Source organism: Taudactylus pleione, unplaced genomic scaffold, assembly GCF_031769625.1.
Source record: "Taudactylus pleione unplaced genomic scaffold, aTauple2 ptg000186l, whole genome shotgun sequence".
NCBI lineage: Eukaryota > Metazoa > Chordata > Amphibia > Anura > Myobatrachidae > Taudactylus > Taudactylus pleione.
In genome coordinates this window covers 10,959,273-10,977,416 of record NW_028284588.1, presented here as the reverse complement: position 1 = coordinate 10,977,416, position 18,144 = coordinate 10,959,273, and positions in this window count along the sequence as shown.

Here is an 18,144-nt window from a genome sequence, read left to right as displayed (position 1 = left end):
TCAACTGTTTGGAACATTCTTAAAAAGAAAGAACGCACTGGAGAGCTCAGCAACACCAAAAGACCTGGAAGACCACGGAAAACAACTGTGGTGGATGACAAAAGAATTATTTCCCTGGTGAAGAAAAACCCCTTCACAACAGTTGGCCAAATCAAGAACACTCTCCAGGAGGTAGATGTATATGTGTCAAAGTCAACAATCAAGAGAAGACTTCACAAGAGTGAATATAGAGGGTTCACCACAAGATGCAAACCATTGGTGAGCCACAAAAACAGGAAGACCAGGTTAGAGTTTGCCAAACAACATCTAAAAAAACCATTACAGTTCAGGAACAACATCCTATTGACAGATGAGACAAAGATCAACTTGTACCAGAGTGATGGGAAGAGAAGAGAAGGAAAGGAACTGCTCATGATCCAAAACATACCACCTCATCAGTGAAGCATGGTGGTGGTAGTGTCATGGCGTGGGCATGTATGGCTGCCAATGGAACTGGTTCCCTTGTATTTATTGATGATGTGACTGCTGACAAAAGCAGCAGAATGAATTCTGAAGTGTTTCGGGCAATATTATATGCTCATATTCAGTCAAATGCTTCAGAACTCATTGGACAGCGCTTCACAGTGCAGATGGACAATGACCCGAAGCATACTGCAAAAGCAACCAAAGAGTTTTTTTAAGGCTAAAAAGTGGAATGTTATGCAATGGCCAAGTCAATCCCCTGACCTGAATCCGATTGAGCATGCATTTCACTTGATGAAGACAAAACTGAAGGGAAAATGCCCCAAGAACAAGCAGGAACTGAAGACATTTGCAGTAGAGGCCTGGCAGAGCATCACCAGGGATGAAACCCAGTGTCTGGTGATGTCTATGAGTTCCAGACTTCAGGCTGTAATTGCCTGCAAAGGATTTGCAACAAAGTATTAAAAAGTTATATTTTTAATTTGATAGTGTCTGAAACTGCCATCCTGTCGACCACTGCAGTGCCACTCTGTGACATGTTGAAAGCTGAACTGCCACATGTTAGTGCCGTTCACTGCTGTCGCTTAGCTTAGTGAGCCAGCTTGTTGGATGCAACCTATCAGCCTAAACTGGATGAAATCAATATTGTGAGCTGTGAGGTGGTCAAAATTGACTAGAAATGACTGGAAATATATGTTATTGAGATTAATATATAAGGCCCAAATTATGTGATTTTAGCTGTTTTCATGATTTTTTAGAGAAAAATCCAGATCCAAAACCAAAACACGCAAGGGTGATTTTATCAAAACCAGATCCAGATCCAAAACAAGAGGTAGATCCAGATCCAAAAACAAAACACTGGGGTCGGCGCACATCTCTACCTTCGACCCAGGTTATTCCCGGATAGGCCCCATTCATATTGAACCAGAGTCTGCCCTGCTAAACTTGTGAGTTCATAAAAAGTGGGCGGTGACTACTCCACAGCCACCAATCAGCTCATTTTAGGCATGACCCAGGATCGGATAACCTGGGTCGGATCGTTCACACTGCACCAGGATCCGAGTCGTTCCCATGTCCAACCGTGGTCGCTGCCTGGGTCGGATTCCCAGGTCACTTGACCTGGGTTATATTTCATTTACCCTTTCACACTGAGCTGCGAACCGGCAATAACCTGGGTTATTTCGGAAGTGTGAAAAGAGTTTAAATGTAGCACAGTTGAAAATAGATGTTTGCTAGCTTTTGAGTCAATAATAAGTTTAAAACACAATTGCAGTTCACAAATCTGCAAGGGATTAAGAACAAGTTTCCTAAACTGCTCGTTCAGTGATTTAATTGGGTAAATGCCTCAGAAAAGTAGCTCTTGAAACTTAAATAATTAAATCTCATGTGATTTAAGCTCTTTTGATAAACCTGGCAACATGCAAATTTTATCTCTGTTTGCATTGGTGATTAAGATTGTGTTGCAGATTTAATGCTGCCTAACAAAATAGTTCTGAGTATTTTTCCTTAAGTAGCTTATTCCAACCAAACATATTTAAAATCATAATTCTGTATTATTAATAGTAAACTAAACATAATTGTTTTACGGAAAGGGAACTTGGAATTACTTCATTGGCTAACTGATATTATTTAAAATGCAGGTTTTTTTATATTACTTCTTTGCTACTTTGGTTAGATATTATATACTATTTTTTTACCTGAAGATGAAATCATGTACTTAAAGCTTACAACTGAAAATTATGTAACATCAAATCCCCGTATTTTAGTAGTGAATTTTTACTTCAAACTTTAATTGTTGTCTGGTTTATATGGCAGATTTAAATATACACATACCTGCCTACATTTAAATTTCCCCTTTTAGGAGATATTGGAGCAAGATGTCCAAGTGGCAGGTGTGAAATGTAAAGCCACATATTGCAACATTGCAGCAACGCTCCCTACTGTTAAGTGTTGTGATTTGGACCATTGATCAGTGGGATGCAGCGCCAAAATGATGTGATCCACCAATAATCATGTCATTAAGGCTCCAGTGAAGTGGGCAGGATCTGGAAGGCCAGTCTACTGTCCTAGGAGTTTATGAAAACTCTCTGAAATTGATGAGTCTTACAGATGTTCTAGGAGTGTAGGCAAGTATGAAATACAGTAAGTAACTTGTGGCTGTAGATTCCTTTCTTTGCTCACTGTCATGCCCCATTCGCTCACTTTCCAATATGTAGCAGTCTCAAAGGACAATAATTTGAATTCAGCAGATAAAAGTGGTTGCACCTGCCAACAGGGGCACCGAGAGGGAGGGAGCGGGTACTAATTACCAAGGCCCGGGCTTGCTAGAAGGGCCCATCGCCTCCCTCTTATCTCACAGCAGCCCAGCACATGCTGCTGTGTGCTGGGCTGCAGTGGGACACTGCTTGCGGCTGCTGAGTAGCAACTGCAGCAGTCTTCTATTCCAGTGGGGCTTTGCACCGGGCTGAGAGACTCACAGTGCCTCCCTCCCCGACGCACTGATTATTATTAATTTTTTCTTCCTCCCACGATTAGGCCATGCCCCCTTCCCCCTGGGCCTGGCTCTTGATGCCCCTGCCTGCCAATGCAAAACAAGAATACTTATCCAAATAATACATACAAAAGCTTAAATATTGTCCCACATTAGAGATTCTCCTAAGGTTGTGGCTCAGCCCCTGTGAGCTCAGCAAGTACTGTTTTCCCTATTCATATCCTGCTTTTGTGACTGCTTTTGCTCCTATTCAATCCTATCCTGATCCCATCCCCACACCGCCCCTTAAATGCCTCTGACTATCAATCAGGCAGAGGCAAAGAAGGGGCTGCATACGACTATGCAGGACCCATTCTGCACACTCGCAGAATGGGTCCTGCGCTTCCCGATATTCGGGAATCTGAGATCAGCAGTTCTCTTGCATGCACTGCTGAATCAGCCGCATAGTACGTACACACTGTGCAATCCTTCAAACAACCGAACAATATATCTTGCATTGTTTGGTTGTTTCATCTTTAACTATATAACATTAACATACAGTATCATACAGTATCTCAAGGTCGTCCGGTTAGCCGTACACTCGACGACTTGTACAAAATTATTAATAACATTTTCATATCTGCCTGCACTGCAGACACACTCCACAGCTGGACCACTAAGGAGGAGGATTTGGAGTGTGGAGGTGGGGGTGTCAGGGGTGCCATGAGGGGGGGGTCAGGGGGGGTGCCACGAAGGGAGGTGGGAGGGTCAGGGTGTCACAAGGGAGGGGGGTTGGGGGTGTCGCGAAAGGGAAATTAAACAACATGGGAGGAGGCTGATGGGAGAGAAGAGGAACAGGAAGGAAGCAGGAGGGTTTAAGGTGCTGGGTGCAGGGGGATGCGGGCCAAGGAGGACGAGCACCGGCCCCTGCGTGTCACAGTGTGACCCGGTGTTTGACTTGGGAAGGTGGGGAAATGTGTCAGTTGGTGGGGCTTTGGCTGGATGGCTGCTGTAATAACACCGCAGTTGTTTAAAAAGTTTTAATAGGTGCTGCTGCTCTGTTATTTCTGTCCCTGATCCTCAGGGCCCCTTTGATCCTCGGGGCCCAGTGTGGGTGTCCCCTTTGTCTCCCCTGTCACCAGGCATGTGTACTGAGCTTAAATTTGGCATGGCCACGTAGAACCTTTGCTGCACCCCCATGTACTGTCATCCTGTTCTGCACCCCCCCTGTACTGGCATCAATATGTGGCAGCTCCCAATGTCCTGCCATCATTGTGCTGCATAACCCATGTTCTGCCATCACAGATATGATCCTATTATTGCTGTCCTGCACCCTCATATTCTGTTATAGCTGCCCTGCACCACCCATATCCCATTAACACTGATCTTTCATATAAATTTCCTCACTGCCTTGCATCCTGTTTTGATATTGCTGACCACCTCATATTCAGTTTTCACTCCCTTGTACCCCATTGCATTAAACAAAATTGATGGGCAGAGGTTGGGGTGTGAGGGAAAAGCAGATATACAGAGGGTGGCATATGAGAAAAATGCAGGTGTGCAGAAGGTGACATGTCAGGGAAAAGTGGTGGTCTAGGGGTAGCTTCTCAGATTCTTTGTTTCTAAATTTTAAATCATAAATATATTAACTTTAAAAAAGCTATGAAATTCCATAGAAAAAAAAACTTAATAATTTTACATATCCCAATAAGGCATGTTCTGAAATGTTCTGAAATTTCAGAAAACTATTGAATCTCTACAACACAAACTCAAAAATGCAATAAAATTCCGGTCATTAAGGCTGATGCCTTAATTGATGTGTTCCTTGCGCAATACAGATATGGTTGTGGTTAACTGCAAATTCAGCACTCTCATGGAGTGAGATTGCTGTCACTCACAAAATGGTGGAGCTGCTAGTTTACAGATTTGTGTGCTCACTGGAATATACACATGTCCATGCAACTGAAGGCCTATGCCATTCTAAAACAAATTTTGACCTGCCATCTGTGCCACTTAGTCTTCTCACCATATGCATTGCTCTATATTAACCCCCTTGATGGGATGGGATGCCAGCACTCAGGATTCTGGAGGTCAGAATCTCAACATCGGGATCTCGACAGGGTTAGAAAACTGTCACTTGTGGGTCAGTATTCTAACCCTCTTCCTTAACCTCCCCCCTAGTGCCTAAACTGTGTTTCAGCCCAACATCACTAGCACATGATCTCCTGTCTCCTCTTGCTCTTAGCAGTGTCCCAAAGTCAGCTGCAGTAAAGATTCCTGGTCCCCTTCTGCCTCCTATGCTCTTACCAGTGTTCTCCATTGATTGTGAATATGTATTAGCCTTCTTATATGTCCCTTTATATCAGAAATATGTAAAATTAGGGAGAGTAATTTTTTATTTATTTTTATCCCTAATATATCTCTTCCCCTACAATACCCAACACATACCAATCACCACTCACTAATTCCAATATGTCAACTGTGCAGGAAAAGAGTGCAAGCACCACATCAATCACAAGGCTCTATTCGCAAGGTAATTTGCATATATGCAAATTATCTTGCCCACAATGCATCTTGTTTGTTATTGATGCCCTCTTTTCCTGTTTTCCTGTGTTGTTGACATATAGAAATTAATAAACAGTGCTTTTCATGTAGTAAGTGTTATAACAGAAAAAAAGTATAAAATATATATATATATAGATCCAGGAAGGCGGCACTCAGAGACTTGAAATGTAGAAAAACTCCAGTTTTATTGATCGATGTTTCGGAGGACATACCTTCTTTCTCAAGACACTGACATAGACAAACATAAAACACAAACACATTTAAATACCTGACCAACATCGTTGAAACACCAGTCAATGATTGAGGATGCCGCACGTGCTTCCGGCTAACGGGGCGGACACTCACGGGACAAAGTCACATGTATCCCCACTCGTCGCCGCAAGCCGCATCAGATGGCCCAACCAATAGTCGGAACTGTTATCAGATGCAGCCATGGCAACCAACAATACACCGGAGGTCAGAATATGCATCATAACAGAGAACAATTAAAAACAATAACAACAATCATAGCATAGATGACACAGTGTCATGGTAAATTGTAACAAAACACATAGGGGAAGCAATCTCACCCAATGTGATCAGAACTCCCCCACAGGAATCTATTCAAGAAATAGCATATCGGGGATCACATAGTTGAAGGGGGGACAAGATGTCATAGAAATTAATAAACAGTGCTTTTCATGTAGTAAGTGTTATAACAGAAAAAATATATAATATATATATATATATATATATATATATTTTCTCCCTATTTCTACAGGCATGTAAATTGAACTACCCCCAGTGTAAGTGTAATAAATGTATCTTTTCCTCAGTTTGGGGGATTGGCAATGATCTTTATAGGTTGTGGCTAACCCTGTGTTGGGAATAAGACATGATCCATATGGAGTGTCTTCATTCTTATGTGGGATAATATAAAAAATTCATGTGGGTTATCATCCCAGTAAATTAATGGTGGAGTGTAGGTATCAGTTGTTAAAAAGCGTAATGCAGTATAGATAGGCCAATTTGAGTATATGTAAATTATGTTATCCATAAAGCATTTTGTTTGTTTTTGATTCAATGTTTTCAAGCTTTTCCTGTGTTTTTTTGCATAAATAAATTTATATATAGCGGTTTACAATAGAGTAAGTTCTATAAAATATATATATATTAAAAAGAGAAATAAAAATTATACTCTCCCTATTTCTTCACATGTGTGAATTAAACTACCCCCAGTGTGTGTTATTTTTTTTTTAGTAGAAGCAGTCATTGAAGGAGAGCGCCAGTCCCTTAGTTTGCCAGGGGCACTCAGACCCCTAGATACACCCCTGCCTAACCCTCCCTGATTACTACCTAACTCTAACCCTCCTACTAGTGCCTAACTCTAATGCTAACTCTCCCCCCAACCCTGCTACTTACTTTGGGATTCAGACAGTCAGGATGCCGACGCTGGGATTCTGACAAGTGTTAGGTTTCCGGTGCCGGCATTCTGAGCGCCAGAATCCCTGTGGTCGTGATATTGACCTCATCCCCCCTCCACACCACTCTGTCTCCCCCCATCCACATCGCTGTCTCCACCACATCCATGCCGCTCTGTCTTCGCCTTCTGCGCTACACTGCCTTCCTCCCCATCTGCACCGCACTGTCTTCCCATCCTAGCTGCACCACTCTGCCTCCCCCTATCTTCACTGCTATGTAGTGAATAAGTATAAAGTTGGGTGTCAGCATGTTTAAAATGATGTGGTGACATTTGAGTGTGGGGACTGAGTGCTACGTGAGTTATGAAAGGGGAATGAGCCTAACAATGGAAATGGTAATTGACTAGGAGGTGAGGTAATAGGACAGATTGGGTAGTACTGAATCAGACATGAAAGATTGGAGGTTTATTTAGCCGCACTGCTGTGCCAGTTGTATGACCTCTGCTACCTAGTTCCTAAAAAAACAGAGATGGTCCCCACCCCTCTCTTTTGATCATAGGAAAAAAGTTGTTAGGAAAATGGCACTGAGTACATTTATATTAAAGGTGAATTTTTATGCTTAAATACATTGGTAATGCATAATTTGTTCATACAATAAAAATTCTAAGATATATTGTAGCTTTGTAAAAGGAAAAAAAGAATTCAATATAAAACATACATTGTAAAGACATAAATCATTAATATGAAAGTTGGAATTGCAAATGTTTTTATAACTGAGATCTCTTAGTTATGATGAAATTTTTAAAATACAGAGGCGTCACTTACCCCTGTGACACCCGGTGCGGCAGGACTGAAATGCTTTGCGCGCCGTAGGCGTGTGCGCTTGAAAGGGGGCATGGCTTCACAAAAGGGGGAAGCCACGCCCCCTATGTGTGCCAATGCGAGAGGCGTTAATGCCTCCTGTTCTCGGCACACAGTGGGCTTCCCCAGCGCTCCTGCAGCTGCTGGGGCAGCCCACAATCTCTCTCCTTCCTCTCTCCATGTCACGGTGACACCATCCAATGGGGTGACACCAAAATAGCAGAGCAGCTCTGCTATTTTGGTGTCACCCCCTTGGATGGTGTCACCCAGTGCGGCCCGCACCCACCAGTGACGCCAGTGCTAAAATAGTCATTGGATAGCTTAATTACCCTCTTGAAAACAGAGTATTCCTGCAGCTGAGTATTAGTGCAACTGTGCATGCAATGCAGTTTCGTTGAAAAACTTGAGTCTGTTTATAGTGAGCGGCATCCCGCTTGTAGCTCTTACCGGTAAACTTCCTCTCTCCTGTTTGTAAGTTCCCAAATTGCCTGGTCCGGAGTTAATCAGGGGATATGATCGCTGGTGTAGTGCTTGCTAGCTGCAGCTGGAACCTGCCAAATCAGGGAAGTCAAAGTGTCTTTTATATTTTTCTGTGTGTGCGTGCAAGTTAGGCTTAACCGCAGTAGCACACAAGATCCAGCCAGCAACACAAGTTGCAACCTTGTGCTGCCCGACTCCAGTTGTGATCAATCAGGGCTCTGGGCCCAAATTCTTATGGAGCTGACAAAAAATAAAATTCATCATTTGTCTTTTTTTCTAATATTTTTGTGTGTGTGCACGACTGCACATGTGTGAATTTTGTAACCGCACCTTGGCTACACTATTGGTGATTGTGATACTACTTGAAGATTGCAGAAAATATGGAGGGCTGTCACATGACAGGAGAGCAAGGCCAAGAACCACATGTTGTAGCTGGCCCCAGCAGTGCAAGGCCATCAACTTCCTCATCCTCTATGAAGGCCCATGCCCCAGGGCTTAAGTAACACCATCGATATGGTAAAGCAAGTTTTACTGAAGTTAAGAAAAAAAATTGAAAGGATATTTGCCTTCAGATAAACAAAAATTGGCAATATGCCATTCACTACACAAAGTGGCAAAGAAAGGGTAAGGCCTTGGCCTTTCTTTATGAAGACTGCTGATAGCCCTTCTGCTTGTAGTAGTAGTAGTGGTGGTGGTCCAATTAAAAATGTGAAAGTTGTTAAGACAGCTCTGTGTGCCCTGAGAAATCGAAATCACAAATCCCAGATGAGAGTGCAAGTGTGTCCGCGGTTGCCATGTGTGAACCCGACCTAAATACTAGTGTACTGGAGGATCCTCCAAGTTACAACATTTGTGTGCCCACCGTAAATGTGTGGAAGGGCAGTCAACATCTTGCACACATAGTCATTGAGGATGCTTCTGTGGAATTGCACATGGAGGAGGAGGATATTTTGGTAGTTGAAGGCACTAAGGATGATGAGGATGTTGATGATGAAGATGTTGGTGATGAGGATGTTGATGACGAGGATGTCCTTTGTGTAAGTAAGGCAACAGCTGTTGCCCATGGTTTGAAAAAGCCAAAGCCCATTGTTGTCATTCCGGGACAAAAGACAAAAAAATCTATTTCTCACGTGTGGAATTATTTCCATCGCGATCCGGACAACAGTTGTCAAGCCATATGTGCCCATTGCAATGCAAGAGTGAGTAGAGGGAGGGACCTAAACCACCTAGGAACCTCCTCCTTGTTACGTCATTTGGAGTGCATTCATCAAATATCAAAGTGTGTGTCACCAAGTTCCAAAACTCAAAACATAACAAGTCCAGTGTCACCTACCTGCTCCCTCTCTGTGAGATCAAAGCACCTTCGATCTTCAACACCAACACCTGCATCATCAACATCCTCATTCATCATCGGAAGTAGTTCTGCTGCATCCAATGTTAGTATTCGAAGCATGATTGACTCCTCTCCTATCCGTGATTCCTCAGAAGGATCCTTGATGACTATGCCTGTTTCTGCTGCAGTTGCTGTCAGTGGATCTTCATCCCAGAAGGGGACCAGAAAGAAGACTACTTGTAGTGTATCCTCCAATAAACAATTAACTGTCAAACAATCATTTGCAAGGGCAAACAAGTATGACAGCAATCACCCATTTGCACAGCAGATTACTGACGCCATAACAGCTATGCTGGTATTAGATGTGTGTCCAGTATCCGCCATTACTGCAGTGGGATTTCAACAGTTAATTAAGGTCCTGTGTCCTAGCTACCAGATCCATTCTAGATTCCACTTCGCTAGAACAGCAATTCCAAGTCTGTACAAGGACATTAATGAAACCTTATTAATGTCCTCAGAAATGCCATTGTACCCATTGTCCACTTGACCACTGATATGTGGACAAGTGGGACAGGGCAAACTAAGGATTACATGACTGTGACAGCCCACTGGGTAGGTGTATTGCCTACAACAGCAACAGCAGCAGCAACATCTCCCAAAAGACAGCTGATACAGAGGCAGGCTACTCTTTTTATAACTGGTTTCACCAAGAGGCATACCACTGAGAACCTCTTAGAAAAACTCAGGGAAATCACTGCTAAATGGCTTACCCCACTTGGACTCTCCTCGGGATTTGTGATTTCGGATAATGCCACCAATATTGTTAGAGCATTACATGTGGGCACATTCCAACATGTCCCATGTTTTGCTCACACAATTAATTTGGTGGTGCAATGTTTTTTCAAAATTGACATGGTCGAGCAGGAGATGCTCTCGGTGACCCGCAAAATATCCGGACATTTTAGACATTCAGCGACCACTTGTCGAAGATTGCATGACCAGCAGGTACTGTTAAATTTGCCCTTCCATCAGCTGAAGCAAGAGATAGTAACTCGGTGGAATTCTACAATCTGTATGCTTCAGTGGATGGAGGAACAGCAAAAGGCTATCCAGGCCTATATAATGGACTATGACATAGGCCCTGGAGGGGGAATGCACCTTACTCAAGCATAGTGGAGAATAATTTCCGTGTTGTGTAAGGTTCTCAAGCCCTTTGAACTTGCCACACGTGAAGTTAGTTCAGACACTGCCAGCTTGAGTCAGGTCATTCCCCTCATCAGACTTTTGCAAAAACAGCTGGAGAAACTGAAGGAGGAGCTGAAATGGAGTGATTGCGTAAAGTATGTCGGACTGGTGGATCAAGCCCTTGATTCACTTCACCAGGATCCAAGAGTCGTCAATCTATTGAAATCTGAAAAATATATTTTGGCCACCGTTCTGGATCCTAGGTTTAAGTCCAACAGACCAATATCTAAAACTATGCAAAGAGCTGTTGGTCAAAAAATTGTCAGCTGCAGCTGCATGTGAAATGCCATAATCTCCTCCTTCAGTTTCAACAGCTGCCAGGAAAAAAATAAATTTTCCTTACAGAATGGCTGCTGGTCATGCAGATTGTTCATCAAAAAATTACATCTGGTTGGGCCTGAGAGAACCTGTTTTCTACCGTGATGTGTGATACGGTTTCCATTCACAGAATGGTGGAGGACTATTTCAGAGATAACATCCTAATAGACATGTCAGACAGTCCCTTTCAGTACTGGCAGGAAAAAGAAGCAATTTGGAGTCCCATACACAATCCTGCTTTGCTTTACTTAAGTTGCCCACTCTCCAGTGTGTACTCTGAAAGAGTTTTCAGTGCAGCTGGCAACCTTGTCAGCGATCGGTGTAGGAGGTTACTTCCTCAAAATGTGGAAAAGATGATGTTCATTAAAATGAATTACAAATTCCACGAGGAAGACCTCTACCAACAATTACATAAAAAATGACAGAGACGCCTATGGTGGATTCCAGCGGGGATGAATTAATATTGTGTGAAGGAGAGGATGTACACACTGATGGGGATGATGAGGACGAGGACAACTTGTAATGTAAAGCCAGTTTGTGTATGGGATCAGCTTGTTTTATGGGGAGTCCAAACAAAACAATAATTTCAGCCAAAATTGGCAGTCTTTGTTGCTGAAATGATTGGTTTGTTAAACTGTCCTGTTTCGTATACAACATAAAAGTTGGTGGGAGGGCCCAAGGACTATTCCATCTTGCACCTTTTTCCTTTCCATTATGTGCTGGTTGGGGCATTGCTGCCTGACATTTTAAATTAATGTTATGGTTGTTTTAGGAACCAATGATTTATTTTTCAATTAATTTATGATCAATTTAACAGCCAGGGCTGCACCCAATGAATTGTTTTTTAATTAATTTATTATCAATTTTACACCTGGCTGTCACTGTCATTGGCATAGCTGCGCAGGGGCGCTGTGCTCCTGTCTGTCAAGGGGCTGCTGCCCAAAATAATAAGTAAACAATTTTTTTTGTGTGCATGTCAGCCACACCTGTCATCGGCATAGCTGAGCAGGGGTGCTGTGCTGCTGTCTGTCAAGGGGCTGCATGAATATTGCAATGAAAACTTTTTTTTAAGTTATTGGGTTACAAAAAGGGTTTTTTATCTTAAACATAGCATAAATGTTATCCTAACAGCTTATAAAGTTATATGGTCTAAAAAACTAAAGCCTATATTTGTAAAAAACTAAAGCCTAATTCTGCCAAAATAGAGACTGACACCACAGCTAAACATAAGAGTCACCTTCTGGATGTGAATTGTCTCATTTGCATGGGGAAAACCCAACCCTCAGATGAGATGGATTTCAGCCAGTGGACAACATTGTAAACATTGTAATCACCATTATAAAGTCACAATGGAAGACAACAGTGTGGAGAATCTTTCTTCACAGTTAGGAGAGGCCTCAGAGAACATGAATAAAGATGCTCTAGGTGCTGAACTTCAAGGGATTTCTTCATCATGTTCTGCAGTGTGGAAAGGTTTCATTCACATGTTTTCTATAAAGCAGTTCAAAGTTACAGCCTTCAAAGTGTCTGGCTATAACCCACTTTTGCAAGGAATTACCAAAGATTATTACAAGCAAAGGATTCATCTGTCCGGAATCTGTCTGGGAGGGAATTCATGGATTGTATTTGCCTGAATGCACTAAGACAGCCAGATTCTGTAGCCAACTTTATTCCTACCTGAATCGCAAACTGAAATACAGAATAGTAAGCACAGACAACATGAGGCCTTTGTTATTCCACTGCCTGCATGCCAACCAATACCTCCCAGACTACACCCACTGGAGGTCTCGATAATGACCCCAATTAAATTTTTTTTCTTCTATCATAGATAGGTAGGTAGTCTCTGTCTGTTGGTAAACTAAACACCCTTCAGGAGATGGCAACCCAGAATAACAACAACTATAATAATGTGTCCACTTATAACCAGCCTGATCCCTTAACAGCAACATACCCCATATGGCCATATGGCCAACTCATCATAACATGACACCCAGTTTGCAGCCTCCTGTTCCTTATGACACTAATCCAGTTGCTATGGTTGATCAATCAGCCATGTGTGGTCCACCCGATTTTTGGCCTTCTACATTCTAAGTTTCTAAAATTCACATATCTAAGAGAAGTGGACAGTGGGAACAATGGCAATATGAAGACCACTAACTAACTCTGTTTTTTTAATGTCCCTGTACAAGTTGTGAAATTCTGTTACAGAACAGAAGGTTTGCAAAGGATTATTTAAGTCAATTGTCTATTTATTTTTGGAAAGCACGCTTTCTGGTCCCCTTCTGGGATGAAAAAAAATCAACTCCCAGCAAGCAGGCATGGCACTCAAGAAAGAATTCCCAGGAGAAAGACACAACGTAATATTTAAACCTTAGGTCTGAAATGTTGCATTTGCTACTCTGTTCTGCTTGTTCACAATATATCTCATATGGTTAAGTGGACAGTGGGAACAATGGCAGTTTGAAGGCTACTAACTATGTTTTTTTATGTCCCTCTACTGGTTGGGAAATGCATTTATAGAAGATTTGCAAAGCATTATTTAAGTCAATTGTTTATTTATTTTCGGAAAGCATGCTTCATGGTCCCCTTGTGAGCTGTGAGGTGGTCAAAATTGACTGGAAACAAGTGGAAATAAATGGTATTAAGGTTATTAATACCGTAGGAACAAAAAAAAGGCCCATTTTATGTGATTTTAGCTGTTTTTTTTATTTTTTAAGAAAAAATCCAGATGCAGAACCAAAACCAAAACACAAAATCAAAACACGGAGGTGAGGTTTTGGCAAAACCAATCCAGATCCAAAACCAGAGGAGATCCAGATCCAAACTCAAAACACGAGGGTCGGCACACATCTCTAATCTAAAGTGCAGAGAAAGCAGTCAGTTGGTAATGGTGAAATAGTAGACAATTTTTTATAAACATAGTTGTATCATTGAGGAAAGTGCTCTGTTGTTGTATGGGTATTTGGAGGAAGGAATCCAGATATTGGGATAAAGTATAATAAAGAGAGTCTCTGGCACTAATGATTGGGTGTCCAGGAGGATGTATTGCATGCTTGTGGATATATACAGAATAGGTGCCACAGGCCATTCTGGTACTAAACCTTTCGTTGTAATATTGGTGATGAACTGTTTTTCAACCCCCTCACTCAATATATTTTCCAGTCTTTTTAAAAAATTTTAGTGGGGTCCACAGAGAGCTCTTTATATGTAGCCAAATCTCCTTATTGTGATTACATTTCCTCTTTATAGTATGTTAGATTAAATATCACCACTCCGCCCCCCTTATCTGTAGGACAGATTACGATATCTTGATAAGATTGTAGATCTTTCAAGGCCTGTTGTTCCTCTATAGAGAGGTAATGTCTCAATTTGGTTTTTTTTGTTTTCCATAAGAGGTCACATAATGATTCATCATCCTTGAGAAGCTTTCATCAATGGATTAACTGACACGGGATCAAACATAGATTTACTTTTGAATCTTGATGACGTCTGGTCCTGTGGTGTAATTCCAGGATTTGGTAGTTTGTAGAAGTATTCTTTTAATCTTAGTTGTCTGCAAAATTTGTGTAGATCTATATTCCACTGAAAGTCATTAAATGTATTGGACGGAATGAATGATAATCCTTTGTTTAAAATGTTTATTTCAGTATCAGTGAATACTCTACTAGACAAGGTGAATATATATTTTCTTGCGACATCTTTGAGTTTTTTCTGCAGATCCTTTTGCATTGGCCACCCCAGCGGGTACTTGACCCCTAAAGGGGGCTTTTGTGTACGAGGATTGCTTGCATTATCAGATTCAGTAAGCGATGTATATCCACCACTAGAGGTGTCAGTATCCAAATGCTTTTGTCGCCTCCATCTGCCCTTGTTTTTATTGCGTATTGACATGCCAGGATTATTTACCCAGCTATATACTCGGCACTCTGAATAGTCATGTTGTACTGTCATTAGTTTATCTCTTTTGAATTTAACGAGTTCATGTCGATATGTTCACCCAATTTTTTTAACCAATCTGTTTCCAGATTAAATTTTAGAATATCCAAATGATCAGTCTCAAAGGAGGAAATCTTTGAGCGTACCGAAGATAGTTCTCGGCCAGATTCCTCGATGACGAGTAACATCAAATCGTGGCTGCACTTATTCAGTACAACCACCCATTGTCAACAAAATTCAGAGTTATATTTCTCTATTGTGGGGATGTTTTTGAATTGATACGGAATCCCCGCAGTATTTGTTTATTGCGGAAATAGTCCGCAATGTAACTCTGTGGAGGAAGAAATCAATCTCCTTTTTCTTCATTTTAAGTAGCTGAAAATAAAGTTGTTCTTTCGGTTGCTCACCCCCTGTGATTTCCAATACATCCTTAAAAAGTATTGCATTGGCCTCAGCAACAGAAATACTCAGATTTTCATCTTGTGGTAACATCACATTTCTAAAGCCACTTGATGACTGGAACATCAGGAACCCCTTAAGGAGTAGGTACATCGGACACCTCACTTGAGGTTGGAATATCAATGTCCTCTCCTGGGGACTGGAAGTCTGGGACATCGGGAATCGCTTCAGGAGTTGGAAAATCAGTCTCCTCACTTGAGGTCGGCACATCAGACTCCTTTACTGGAGTCGGTACTTCAGAAACCTCTTCTGAGGTTGGCGTATCAAAGTCCTCTCCTGAAGTCTGGACGACTGAGACATTGGAAGAGGCAGAATCCGGGATGGCACCGGAACAGGCAGAATCCGGACTGGGACCGGAACAGGCAGAATCTGGTCTGAGAACGGAACAGGCAGAATTCGGGACGGGACTGGAACAGACAGAATCTGGGATGGGACCAGAACAGGCAGAATCCGGGCTGAGTGCTCGCAAGCGGGTCGATGCTGGCCAAGTGCGCATTCGCACGACAGAGGCGGCTCTATCGTGCGCATGCACGAGACCCGGATAGCGACGGGCAAGCCATCACTCTGGGTCTCGCTACAAATGGGGCGTGCAGTCGATGGTGAGAGACAGCACGCCCCCTTTGGTGGGCGTGCCGGGGGCGTGGCTGCCCAGATGGAGGCGTTCCCATGGGAACGCCTACCATCTGGGGCCGGCCCCACTGACATCACGAGTGATGTCAGTGGGAGTGCTTTTGGCTCTGATAATGCCAAAAGCACTCCAGGGCTTGCAGCAACAAGACCCTACTACAAGGGTCTCATCGCAAGCCCAATGGTCGCGATGGTCTTGACCATCACAGCCATCTTTTTGGCCACTCGCTCTAGCTGTGGGCGGTAACCCACAGCTATGTGAGCGGCCAGGAGGCCACTCTAAAAAAAGAGAAGGACGGCCCTGATTCAGAGCAAGCGCTCTGTCAGAGCATCCAGCTCTGAATCAGGGCCTGAGACTGGAACAGGCAGAATCCAGGCTGAGACCGGAACAGTCAGAATCCAGGATGGGACCAGAACAGGCAGAATCTGGGACACAACCGGAGCAGGCAGAATCCGGGATGGGAGCGGAACAGGCAGAATCCGGGCTGAGACAGGAACAGGCAGAATCCAGGATTGGACAGGAACAGGCAGAATCTGGGATGGGACCGGAACAGGCAGAGGAGACCCCTCCTGGGGTAGGAAAATCAGGTGTCTCTGTGGTTATGAGAGGTTTATCAAATTTAATATCGGAAGTTCTTCCTGTGAAAGAACCAACTGAACCCTTGCTAGTATAATGAGAGTCTTTGTTTAATTGGTTCCCCAACTTGAGATTTGGTACTCTAGTGATGGGACCCCAATTATAAATAACTGGTTCTTTTTGGGGGGCCATGGCACCTTTTTCGGGAATTACAGAGTCTGTTGCATGCATAGGCATACAAAGTGAATTGCTAACTTCAGGCCTAAGACTTTGAGGCTGGTCCTCTTTTCTGGGTTTACATAAAGCACAGTTTCCAACAAAATGATCAGCACTCCCACAGTACAAGCAGAGGAGGTTTTCCCTACGCCGTTGCCACTCGGCTTCAGAGAGCCTGGGTCATAAGTAGCTCCAACAACCTCTTTCCTTCTGCATAGAGGAAGACATTGCAGAAATAGGGAGAATGGAGACCGTCACCTCTTTGGTTACTGTTAGGAAGGATGGAGTCTTTTCAAAGTCTGGTGAATATCCCAAACATTTTTGTATTAACAGATTGGTACCGTACAACAAATTTTGTAACTGTTCTGTCTTCAAACAAAATTCCTGTAATAACTCAGGGTTCATTAATTCAGACAACTGAGGCAACAGTTTACAGTTGGGGTGCCGTCCAAATTTTCCTCCACAGATGGAGTTTTGCAATGGTTAGCTGCATTCGATGAATTCTGGGAGGCTTGAATAATTTTCTGCTGCGGCACATCCACGCAAGATGACAATCCAAGGAAGGCTTGTAGCAGCAGTGTTTGCATGCTCTCTAGGTTCAGCATTTTGTTTGGAGTCCCATTTCAGGATTTTACAGGACAGAGAACATATTGAAATCACTCCAGTAGTGTCTGTTTTGTTGGCTGGTTATAATGTTAGGGTTGTCTGGGGCTCAAGACAACCAGAATACCTTAAGGAGTGAGACACCAGGAGACGTAGGGTGAAATCAACATAAGTGACTTTATTGTCACAAAAAACAGGCAAGAATGTATGAAAGAATATTTAAAAGTACAAACGGTGCAGCTGAACGCTGATGGTATGGCTAGGCAGCCGATGGTGCGGCTAAGGAACCGATGGTGCGGCTGAAGAGCCAGTAGAATGACCGGAGGTCGATGTTGCTGCTAGGGAGCCGATGATATGGCTTAGGAGCCATTGGTGCAGCAAGGTGCCGAGGATGTGGTTGGAGAGCCAGTAGTGGCCAGAGGCCGATGTAGAGGCTTGGGAGCCGAGAAACAGTCTGTGCAATGGTGCAGCTTGGAAGCTGGGAAAGAGTCTGTGTAATGGTGCAGCTTGGAAGCTGGGAAAATGACTCCATAAACAGGAACTGTAAAACTTGGAAGACTGGCTAGGACTTCTGAGAACAGACCAACAAACA